The 12,395-nt window shown below is 42.3% G+C and overlaps 1 pseudogene; it reads right to left on the minus strand.

Moving 5' to 3' along the window:
• Positions 1–2,955: 2,955 nt before the first annotated feature.
• Positions 2,956–3,916, minus strand: LOC105551795 (annotated as a pseudogene).
• Between the last annotated feature and the right edge of the window lie 8,479 nt (positions 3,917–12,395).

The raw sequence follows: 12,395 nt of genomic DNA on the forward strand, positions 1-12,395 counted from the left end.
AGTTAAAAGAAGTGAAGTATATATTTATATAGACTTCTTTTTATTATTTTTAACTCTGGTAAAATAACGTAACATGAAATTTCCCATATTAACCATATTTAAATGTACAGCTCAGTGTTATTAAGCACATTCACACTGTTGTGCAACCACTGCCATCATCCATTTCCAGGACTCTTTTTATTTCACAAAACTAAAATTCTACCATTAAACAATAACTCCCCATTCTCTCTACCCTCAGTTCCTAGCAACATGATTTTACATTCTTTCACTATGAGGTTAACTATTCTAGGTACTCTATATAAGTAGAATCTTGCAGTATTTGTTTTTTTGTGTGGCCAACTTATTTTACTTAGCATGTCTTCAAAGTTCATCCATGTGGTAGCATATTTTAGAATTTCCTTCCATTTTTAAGGCTGAATTATATTCCATTGTGTACACCGCATTTTTAAAATCCATGTATCCATTGATGAACATGTGGGTTGCTTTCACCTTTTGGCTTTGTGGATAATGCTGCTATGAACATAGTTGTACATGTAGCTCCTCAAGATCCTGCTTCCCGTTCTTTTGGGTATATAACCAGAAGTGGAATTTCTGAATCATATGATAATTTCATTTAAAAAAATATTGTTTAGCGACAGGATCTCATGCAGTTGCCCAGGCTAGAATGCAGTGGCATGATCATAGCTCACTGCAGCCTCAACCTCCTGGGATCAAGTGATCCTCCCACCTCAGCCTCCTGAGTAGCTGGGACCACAGGCGTGCACCACCATACCCAGCTGGGTTTTTTTTTATTATTATTGTTTTGTAGAGACAGGGTCTTCCTATGTCTCCTATGTCTTCCTATGTCTTCCTGGTCTTGAACTCCGGGCCTCAAACGATCTTCCTGCCTTGGCCTCCCAAAGTGCTGGGATTCCAGGCATGAGCCACCACAGTCAGACTCATTTTTAACTGTTTGAGGAACCACCATACTGTTTTCCACAGCAGCTGCACCATTTTACATTTCTACCAACAGTGTGCAAGGGTTCCAATTTCTCTACATTCTCACTAACATTTATTGTTTTCTGTTGTTTTGAATATGTATATAGTAGCCATTCCAATGGGTATAAGGTAGTATTTCATTGTGGTTTTGATATACTTTTCACTAATGACTAGTGATGTTGTGCTTCTTTCCATGTGCTTATTATCCATTTGTATACCTTCTTGAAAGAACCGTCTATGAAGTTCTTTGTCCACTTTTTAATCAAGTCATTTGGGTTTGTTGTTGTTGTTGTTGGGTTGTAAGAGTTTTTTATACATTCTGGACACGAACCTCTAATCAGATAGATGATTTGCAAATATCTTCTCCCGTTCCATGGGTCCCTTTTCCATCTACTAATAGTGTTCTTTGATGCACAAAAGTTTTGAATTTTGATGTAATCCAATTTATCTGCTTTTTCTTGTAGCCTGTGCTTTTGGTGTTTTACCCCCGCACCCAAAAAAAAATCATTGACAATTTCAATGCCATGAACCTTTCCCCCTGTGCTTTCTTCTAAGAGTTTTATAGTTTTAGTGCCTACAGTTAGGTCTTTGAGTCATTTTGAGTTAATTTTTGTATATGGTTTAAGTTAAGGGTCAACTTTATTTCTTTGCATAGAAATACCCGGTTTTTCCAACACTATTTTTTTAAACGGCTGTTTTTCCCCCATTAAATACTCTTGGACCACTGTCAAAATTTAGTTGACCATATATGTGAGGGATTATTTCTGGGCTGTCTATGCTTTTCCATTGGTCTATATGTCTGTCTTTTTTTTCTTCTTCTTTGTCTTCTTACAAACAGAAGTTTTATTGCGTTTGGTCCACAGTCCTTATTTCTCATTATCTCATGCTGCAGGGCCCTTGGGTGGGGTTTCCTGTGCAGTACTTGGTGTACTGTGTGAGGGGCGGGGAACCAGAGCAGTATAGCTGGTCAGGCCTGGAAGGGGAAAGAAGGGCTGGGGCCCCTTAAAACCTACTGAGGAGCCAGGCGCGGTGGCTCATGCTTGTAATGTCAATACTTTGCGAGGCCGAGGCAGGCAGATCACCTGAGGTCAGGACTTCGAGACCAGCCTGGCCAACATGGTGAAACCCCATCTCTACTAAAAATACAAAAATTAGCCAGGCACGGTGGAGCACCTGCAGTCCCAGCCACTCTACTGGGGAGACTGAAGTAGAAGAATCCCTTGAGCCCAGGAGGTGGAGGTTCAGTGAGCCGAGATCGCCCCACTGCACTCCAGCCTGCAACAACAACAAAAACCTACTGAGGCCACAGTGGCAGGGGCGGGAGGTGGGGGGAGATTAGCATGGATAGGGGTTCAGGCTTGACCCCAACAACTCATAATTCCACTTCCTTGTACGGGCCTCAATTTCCCCACCAGGCCATGAGATGGGTCTGAGGGTCTGAGGTCTGTTGGTCTGAGGGTCCTAGGGAAATCCAGCCACTCAGGAGCCTGAGCTATTTAGCATCGTGGCTGGGCTCCCTCTCCCAAGGGACTCATTTTCCAGCACCTCTCCACTGTCTCCGCCCCATTCCTCTGGGAAAAAAAAAAAAAACCTGTATATATATATTTTCTTTTATAAATACTTCCTGAAACTTTTGCGGGTACAGAAACCACAAACTGATGGACTGACAGAAGGGAAAGAGGCGAGGCAACTGGAAACTTTCCAGGACCGGTTCCCTCCATGCCCAGGTCTCTTCTCCCAGCACAGTTCTGCCCACAGCCTGAACGTGCCAACAGGGACCCTCACCCTACACGCATTGGGATAGAGCCTTGACCCCTTCCCCCACAGCCCGGTGGCTCAGTCCTGTGAAGGAACCACGGCAAGAGGAGAAAAAAGCCTTGCTGCCTGATCCAACGCCGCCACTCCCAGACGCTTGGTTGATTGGCAGCACTGAATAGGTAAAAAAAAAAAAAAAAAAAAAAAAGAAAGAAAGAAAACACAGAAAACCCAAAAACCTAGACGGGGAGACAATGTGGGGAGAGAGCATGCTGGGAGCCTCAGCAGCCGGTGTCCTCCTGGTAGTAAGGGGAATATTCAGGGGCCTCCCCAGGGCCGGGACAGTCGCCTGCACCCGAGGGAGCCCCATCGGCCACTGTGCCTTGCGGGCAGTACTTGGGGTCGTATGTCTGCCGGCCCAGGCCGAAGACCTGGCAGCTCTGGTTGGCGTCCTGTGTGTAGCCCGTCTGCGGGGACATGGAAGAGTTGTCACACTTGTCGGTTCCCAGCTTGGTGTCATAGACGTGCCGCCGGGTCCCGGGAGCCACCGTGCCCACCTGGCTGGCGCACTTGTTTTCACCCATCTGGAGGCTGATGGTCGAGTGGTCCATGGGGGGGCAAGGATGTGGTTCTTGGGGTCCGTAGCGATGCCTCCTCTCGCCGTACGCGGTCATGCCGGACTGGCTGGTGCATTTGAGGGTTCCCATCTGCAGCCCGATGACGCACTGGCCGGCCTTCATGGTGGCGTCGTCAAGTCCCACTCCTGCTTCTCCGAGTACTTGTCACCACTGTCCGCCCCGCTCTGCAGCCCCTTAGTCTTGGCCTTCCCTGCCAGGGCAAGAAGAGACACCTGCACCTGCAGCATGTTCCCACTCTCAGACAGGTCGCTGGCCTCAAACAGGTCCACGGGGTTCATGCCGTAGGTTTTCTGGCTGGTGCCAGTTCTGCACGGTGCGGTTGATCTTGAGGTCTGAGGCCGGCTGCAGCTTGTTCATGAGTGTGCATAAGATAATCCAGTCCTTCAGGCCCTTCTGCAACTCGGGGCCGTGGAGAGGCCAGCGAGTCCCTCGATCCAGCTGCGGAGCTCTGCCTCCTTCTGGAGGTCATATTTGGACAGGAGCCGGTTCGTGACCGCAGCCAAGAGGCCATACGAGGGGCCTTTGTTTAGCTGCATGGAGCTCATGGCTGGCAGCCGCGGCGGCGGGACCGGACCAGACGGGCTATGTGTCTGTCTTTATACGAGTACCATACTGTTCTGATTACCGTAGCTTGTAAGATGTTTGAAACCCCCAAGTGTGAAACCTCCATCTTTAATTCTTCATTTTCAAGATTGCTTTGGCTATTTGGGGTCTCTTGAGATTCCCTATAAATTTCAGGATGGATTTTTCTATTTCAGCAAAAAAAGAAAAAAAATGAATTTTTATAGAAAATACACTGAAACTGTAGGTCACTGAGGGAAGTATTGATATCTTAATGATATTAAGTATTCTAATCCGTGAACACATTTACATGTGTTCTCTTTAGTTTCTTTCACAATATCTTGTAGTTTTCAGTATATAAGGTGTATTAGGCCATTCTTGCATTGCTATAAAGGAATACTTGAGATTGGGTAATTTATAAACAGAAGAGGTTTAATTGGTTCATGGTTGTGTAGGCTGTACAAGCATGGCTCTGGCATCTGCCTAGTTTCTGGGGAGGCCTCATGAGCTTCTACTCTTGGTAGAAGGCCAAGCAGTAGCAAGCACATCACATGGCCAGAGCAGGAGCAAGAGAGAGAGTGGGGGAGGGTGCCATACAGTTCTTAAACAACCAGATCTCACAAGCAATCATTTACTATCACGAGAACAGCACCAAGGGGATGGTGCTAAATCATTCATGAGAAATGCACCCCCATGATCCAATCACCTCCCACCAGGCCCCACCTCCAGCCCTGGGGATTACATTTCAACATGAGATTTGGCAGGGACGACTATCCAAACTGTATCATAAGGCCTTTGCCTCTTTGGATATGTTTATTCTTAAGTGTTTTTGGTGCTATTTTAAGTGGAATTATATTATTAATTTCCTTTACTGATTATTCATTTTTAGTATATAGAAGGTAACTGATTTTACATGTTGTTTTTGTGTCCTACAACTTTGCTGAATTTGTTTATTAATTCTAACAGGTACTTTTTGTATGTGAAACCATTAGGTTTTCTACATGTAAGATCATGCCATCTGTAATCACAGATGATTTTACTTCTTTTCCAATTTGAATGCCCTTTTTCCTTGCCTAATTGCAATGGCTAGAACTTCCATCCAGTATTATATTGGGTTTTGGTGGGAGGCGGATGTTGGTTTGTTCTGTTGTTGTTGTTGTTGTTGTTGTTGCTTGAGATAGATTCTTGCTCTGTTGCGCAGGCTAGAGTGCAGTGGTGCGATCTCAGCTCACTGAAGCTTCCACCTCCTGAGTTCAAATGATTCTCCTGCCTCAGCCTCCCAAGTAGCTGGGATTACAGCAGTCTGCCACCATGCCCGGATAATTTTTGTATATTTTGTAGAGACGGGGTTTCACCATGTTGGCCAGCCTGGTCTAGAACTCCTGACCTCAAGTGATCTGCCTGCAGCAGCCTCCCAAAGTGCTGGGATTATAGGCATAAGCCACTGCACCAGGCCTCTAGTTTTGTATTAAATGAAAGTGGCAAAAGCAAGACATCCTTGTCTTTTTCTTAACCATAGAGGAAAAGCTTTCAGTCTTTCACCATAGAGCATGATGCTTGCTATAAGCTTTTTATATATGGTCTTTATTATGTTGAGGTAGTTTTCTTCTATTACTAGTTTACTGAGTGTTTTTATCATCAGAAGTGTTTAATTTTGTCAGATGTTTTTTCCACATCAATTGAGATGATCATGTGTTTTTATTTCCTTTATTCTACTAGTGTAATGTATTACATTGATTGATTTTTGTATGTTGAAACATCCTTGCATTCTAGAAATAAATTCTACATGGTCATGGTGTATAATCTTTTTAGTATGCTGTTGAATTTGGTTTGCTATATTTTGTTGAGGATTTTTGTATCAATATTTATCAGGGACACTGGTCTCTAGATTTCTTTTCTTGTAATGTATTTGGCTGGCTTCAGTATATGTTATTTTAGGGCAATGCTCATCTAAAAGAATGAGTTTGGAAGTATTCCCTCCTCTTCAACTTTTTCAAAGAATTTGAGGAGGATCGGTGTTAACTTTTTAAATGTGTGGTAGAATTCGCCAGTGAAGCCATCTGGTCCTGAGATTTCCTTTGTTGGGAATTTTTTTTTATTATTGACTCATTCTATTTAGTAGTTGTAAGTCTGGTCAGATTTTCTATTTCTTCATGATTCAGTCTTTGTAGGTTATATATTTCTAGAGTCCATTTTATCTAGATTATCCAATTTGTTGTTCATAGTATTCTCTTATAATCCTCTTTATTTTTATAAAATTGGTCATAATGTCCTCTCTTTTATTTCCGATTTTAGTTATTTAAGTCCCCTTTCTGTTTTTTCTTAGTCTAGCTAAAGGTTTGTCAATTTTGTCAGTCTTTTCTAAGAACCTATTATTGGTTTTGTTGATTATCTGTATTATTTTCCTATTCTCTATTTTGTTTATCTCTGCCCTAATCTTTATTTATTATTTCCTTTCTTCTCCTAGCTTTATATTTAGTTTGTTCTTCTTTTTCCAGTTCCTTAAAGTATAAATTTAGTTTGTTGATTTGGGATCTTTGTTCTTTTTAATGTAGCATTCCTAGCCATAAATTTTCCACTTAGCACTGTTTTCACTGCATCCCATAAGTTTGGGAATATGGTGTTTTCATTTTTATATGTCTCAATTATTTTCTAATTTTCCATGTGATTTCCTGTTAGCCCATTGGTGTTCAAGAATGCATTATTTAATTTCCACATATTCGTGGATTTTCCAGTTTTCCTTCTGCTATTTTCTTGTTTTATTTCGTTGTGATAAGAAAAGATATTTTGTGTGATTTCAATCTTTCTAAATGTATTAAGATTTGCTTTGTGGCCTAACATATGGTCTACCCTGGAGAGTGCTCTATGTGCACTTGAGAAAAATGTGCTTCAGCTGTTGTTCAACGGAATGTTCTTCATATGTCAAGTAGGTGCAACTGGTGCGTAGTGGCGTAGTGTTGTTCAAGACCTCTATTTCCTTATTAATCTCCTGTCTAGTTGTTTACGTAGATTTTTCTATTTGCTCATATTTACTTTACCAGTACTCTTCATTTCTTTATGTGGATTTGAGTTACTATAAAGTTTCATTCCCTTCAGTCTAAAGAAATCTCTTTAATATTTTTTGTAACACAAGCATGATAGCAATACATTTTTTTCAATTGTTATTTATTTAAAAATATGTCACCTTTTGTTTAAAGAACAGGTTTGCTGAATATAAAATTCTTGATTGACTCTTGTTGTTGTTTATCACTTTTATGGCATCAGTGTCACTTCACCACTTTCTGGCCTTCATTGTTTCTGATGGAAAGTTATTAATTGTATTATTGTTCCCTGTGTGTGATAAGTCATTTTTCTCTTGTTCTTTGTGATCATTAATCTTGGCTATGCTATGGTTGCCAGTTGTTTGGTCAACTGCTAGTCTAGATATCACTGTGAAGGTATTCTCGGATGTGATTCACATTTCCAGTCAGCTGACTTTAAGAAGATTACCCTCCATAATGTGGGTGGGCTTTATCCAATCAGTTAATGGTTTTACAAGAAAAAACTAAAGTTCTCCAAAGAATAATGAATTCTGCCTCAAGAATGCAACATAGAAGTTCTGCCTAGGTTTCCAACTTGATGTCCTGCTCTGCAGATTTGGACTTCCCAACCCTCATAATCACATGACCTAATTCCCTAAAATAAATGTTTTACTCTCTATATACACATGGGTAAGTTTAAGGTTGAACTTAAGTTCTGTCTTGGACAACCAGCTATCACCAGGCTCAGTAGGGTTTTCACCTCTATTGGGATAGACAGATAAGTTAATATAGATACAAGTGTAGATAAAGATGTCAACATAGATATAGATGATATGGATATCCTATTGTTTCTGTTTCTCCAGAAAAGCCTCAATAATACAGATGTTTGGTGCTAAGAGTGATTCTTGAAGAACAGAATCTTAAGGGTGAGTTATCAGAATTGGTTCTGAGATTTCTGGGATTCATTTTCCAGTAGTAAAAAGAGCATCGATAGTTCATTACATGAGGTGGCAATAGAGATAGGCACAATATAACCACTGGCTCCTCCTAACCAAATACTTATAAGTGGCAAGGTTCTGGTAACCTTGTGCAGTCATGCACTGAGTAATAACATTTCGGTCAGTAATGGACTGCACTTACAATGATGTTCCCATAAAGTTTTTTCTTTTTTTTTAAGACAGGGTCTGGCTCTGTCACCCAGGCTAAAGTGCAGTGACACAATTACAGCTCACTGCAGCTTTGACCTTCCGGGGTCAAGCAATCCTCTCACCTCAGCCTGCTGGGTTGCTGAGACCACAGGTACATGCCACATGCCACAAAAACAACAACAAAAAAAACAATTTGTTGTTGTTGTTGTTGAGGTGAGGTCTTGTATATTGCCCAGGCTTGTCTCAAACTCCTGGGCTTAAGTAATCCTCCTGCCTTGGCCTCCCAAAGTTCTGAGATTATAGGTGTGAACCACTGTGCTCGGCTCCCATAAGATCATAATACTGCACTTTGTCTATCAGACATGTTTAGATACACAAATACTTACCATTGTGTTACAGTTGCCTATAGTATTCAGTACAGTCACATGCTGTACAAGTTTGGAGCAATAGGCTCTACCATACAGCCTAGGTGTGTAATAGACTATGCCATCTAGGTGTGTGTAAGTATATTCTGATAATCACACGATGAAACCATCTAATGATGCATTTCTCAGGACATTTCCCCATCTTGAAGCAACACATGACTATATTTGATACAACAGAACATTTTTGTCAGACTAAGGAGTATAATGACTTTGACCAGGATCTCCTAATCACACTGGACAGTGTGGGGAGGAAGAAAAGATGTGCTCAAGGACTCAGATTTCCAGGTTAAGCACTGCATAAATGACCTGAAAGTTTCTATATCTGTCCTGAAAGAATCTCATATCTCCTCTAGCCACAGAGCTGAGACTGCTGAAAACCAAGCCCAGAGTCTCATCTTGTGAATAGCTGAACTACAACACAAGTTGAATTCCCAACTCTGTTCATCTGATTGAGCTGCTGTAACAAAATACTTTAGACTGAGAAATTTATAAGCAATGGACATGTATTTCTCACAGTTCTGGAGGCTGGGCAGTCCAAGATTAAGACACTTGTAGATTCGATTTCTAGAGAGGACTCATTCTCTGCACCACAGACCGTGCCTTGTTGCTGCATCCTCACACAATGGAAGGGCAAGTTAACCCCCTTCAACCTCTTTTATAAGGACATGCATTCCGTTCATGAGGGCAGAACCCTCCTGATTTAATCGCTCCCCAAAGGCCCCACCTCTTACACTATCATACTGGGGATTAAGTTCCAACATATGAATTTGGGGAAAGGAGACATCAGCATTTAGAACACAGCACCAACCTAGTAAGATGTCTGCTGTTAAAGTGAAGGCCTTAATTGGGAAGTAGTGGGATCTGAACATTGGAATAGGACATATGGAAAGATCTTCATGAAGGTGGGAATGTTGAAACTCAAATTCTTCTGAGTCTTTCTTGCCAGAAGAAGTTCTTCCATCGTCATTGGAGGAGATTAACCCTGTGTCTTTTAATTGGGGTATTTATCCCATTTACATTTAAAGTTAATATTGTTATGTGTGAATTTGATCCTATCATCATGATGCTAGCTGGTTATTTTGCACATTAGTTGATGCAGTTTCTTCATAGCATTGGTCTTTATATTTTGGTATGTGTTTGCAGTGGCTGGTACCAGTTTTTCTTTCCATATTTAGTGTTTCCTTCAGGAGCTCTTGTAAGGCAGGCCTGATGGTGACAAGATCCCTCAGCATTTGTTTGTCTGTAAAGGATTTTATTTCTCCTTCGTTTTGAAGCTTAGTTTGGCTGGATACGAAATTCTGAGTTGAAAATTCTTTTCTTTAAGAATGTTGAATATTGGTCCCCACTCTCTTCTGGCTTGTAAGGTTTCTGCAGAGCATTCCACTGTTAGTCTGAAGGGCTTCCCTTTATAGGTAACCTGATCTTTCTCTCTGGCTGCCCTTAAAATTTTTTCCTACGTTTCAACCTTGTTGAGTTTGACAATTGTGTGTCTTGAGGTTGCTCTTCTCAAGGAGTATCTTAGTGGTGTTCTCTGTATTTCCTGAATTTGAATGTTGGCCTGTCTTGCTAGGTTGAGGAAGTTCTCCTGGATAATATCCTGAAGTGTTTTCCAGCTTGGTTCCATTCTCCCCCTCACTTTCAGGTACACCAATCAATCGTAGGTTTGGTCTTTTCACGCAGTTCCATATTTCTTGGAGGCTTTGTTCATTCGTTTTCATTCTTTTTTCTCTAATCTTGTCTTCACACTTTATTTCATTAAGTTGATCTTCAATCTCTGATATCCTTTCTTCCACTTGATCAATTGGCTATTGATTCTTGTGTATGCTTCACAAAGTTCTCACGCTGTGTTTTTCAGCTCCATCAGGTCATTTATGTTCTTCTCTAAACCGGTTGTTCTCGTTAGCAGTTCCTGTAACCTTTTATCAAGGTTCTTAGCTTGCTTATATTGGGTTAGAACATGCTCCTTTAGCTTGGAGAGTTTGTTATTACTCACCTTCTGAAGCCTACTTCTGTCAATTCATCAAACGCATTCTCCATCCAGTTTTGTTCCCTTGCTGGCGAGGAGCTGTGGTCCTTTGGAGAAGAAGAGGCATTCTTGTGTTTGGGGATTTTTAGCATTTTTGTGCTGGTTTTTCCACATCTTTGTGGATTTATCTACTTTTGGTCTTTGATGTTGGTGACCTTTGGATGGTGTTTTTGCGTGGGCATCCTTTTTGTTGATGTTGATGTTATTGCTTTCTGTGTGTTAGTTCTCCTTCTAACAGTGAGGCCTCTCTTCTGCAGGGCTGCTGGAGTTTGCTGGAGGTCCACTCCAGACCCTGATTACCTAGATATCACCAGCAGAGGCTGCAGAACAGCAAAGATTGCTGCCTGCACCTTCTTCTGGAAGCTTCATCCAGAGGGGCACCCACCAGATGCCAGCCGGAGCTCTCCTGTATGAGGTGTCTGTCGACCCCTGCTGGGAGGTGCACAGGGGTCAGGGACCCACTTTAGAAGGCAGTCTGTCCCTTAGCAGAGCTGGAGTGCTGTGCTGGGAGATCTGCTGCTCTCTTCAGAGTCAGCAGGCAGGAACTTTTAAGTGTGCTGAAGCTATGCCTACAGCCTAACCTTCCCACAGGTGCTCTGTTCTAGGGAGATAGGAGTTTTATCTATAAGCCCCCGCTGGGGCTGCTGCATTTCTTTCAGATATGCCGTGCCCAGGGAGGAGGCATCTAGAGAGGCAGTCTGGCTACAGTGGTTTGTCATGCTGTGGTGGGTTCCACCCAGTCAAAACTTCCCAGTGGTTTTGTTACACTGTGAGAGGAAAACCGCCTACTGAAGCCTCAGTAATGGTGGACGCTTCTCCCCCCACCAAGTTTGAGCATCCCAGGTCAACTTCAGACTGCTGTGCTGGCAGTGAGAATTTCAAGTCAGTGGATCTTAGCTTGCTGGGCTCTGTGGGGGTGGGACCCACTGAGCAAGATCACTTGGCTCCCTGGCTTCAGTCCCCTTTCAGGGGAGTGAATGGTTCTGTATTGCTGGGGCTCCAGGCACCACTGCGGTAAAAACAAAACAACAAAAAAAACAAAAAACAAAAACAAAAAAAGCTCCTGCAGCTAGCTCAGTGTCTGCCCAAACGGCCACCTAGTTTTGTGCTTGAAACCCAGGGCCCTGGTGGTGTAGGCGCCCGAGGGAATCTCCTGGCCTTCAGGTTACAAAAACCATGGGGAAAGCACAGTATCTGGTCCAGATATCACTGTCCCTTACTGCACAGTCCCTCATGGTTTCCTTTGGCTAGAGGAGGGAGTTCCCCAGCCCCTTGCGTTTCCCAGGTGAGGCAATGCCCCATCCTGCTTCTGCTCGCCCTCTGCAGGCTGCAACCACTGTGTAACCAGTCCTAATGAGATGAATCAGGCACCTCAGTTGTAAATGCGGAAATCACGTGCCTTCTGTGTTGGACTCACTGGGAGCTGCAGACCAGAACTGTTCCTATTCGGGCATCTTGCCCTCTCTCAAATTTTCCTGATTTTATGAAGTCAATGTACTAATTTGTTTACATTGCATCTGGATTTTAAGTCATAGTGAAAAGATTTTTTCCCCACACCCCAAATTATGTAAGAATTTACTCATGCTTTCTTCTAGTACTTATATGGGTACAATTTTTACACTTAAGTATTCAATCCTTTGAGAATTTAATAAAAATATCAGTTTACCCTGTGCATCAGTTATTGATTGCCTCAATAATGCTGTAATAAAAATTAACTACAAAATGCCTGTGGCATATAACAATAAGTATTTATTACTCATAAAAACTTGAAATCATAAACACTTGGAAACATGGGATTCCACCTCAGGCATCATCTGGGTGTCAGCTAGACGTCTCTCCTGATC

This window comes from Mandrillus leucophaeus, unplaced genomic scaffold (assembly GCF_000951045.1).
Source record: "Mandrillus leucophaeus isolate KB7577 unplaced genomic scaffold, Mleu.le_1.0 Scaffold533, whole genome shotgun sequence".
Lineage (NCBI taxonomy): Eukaryota > Metazoa > Chordata > Mammalia > Primates > Cercopithecidae > Mandrillus > Mandrillus leucophaeus.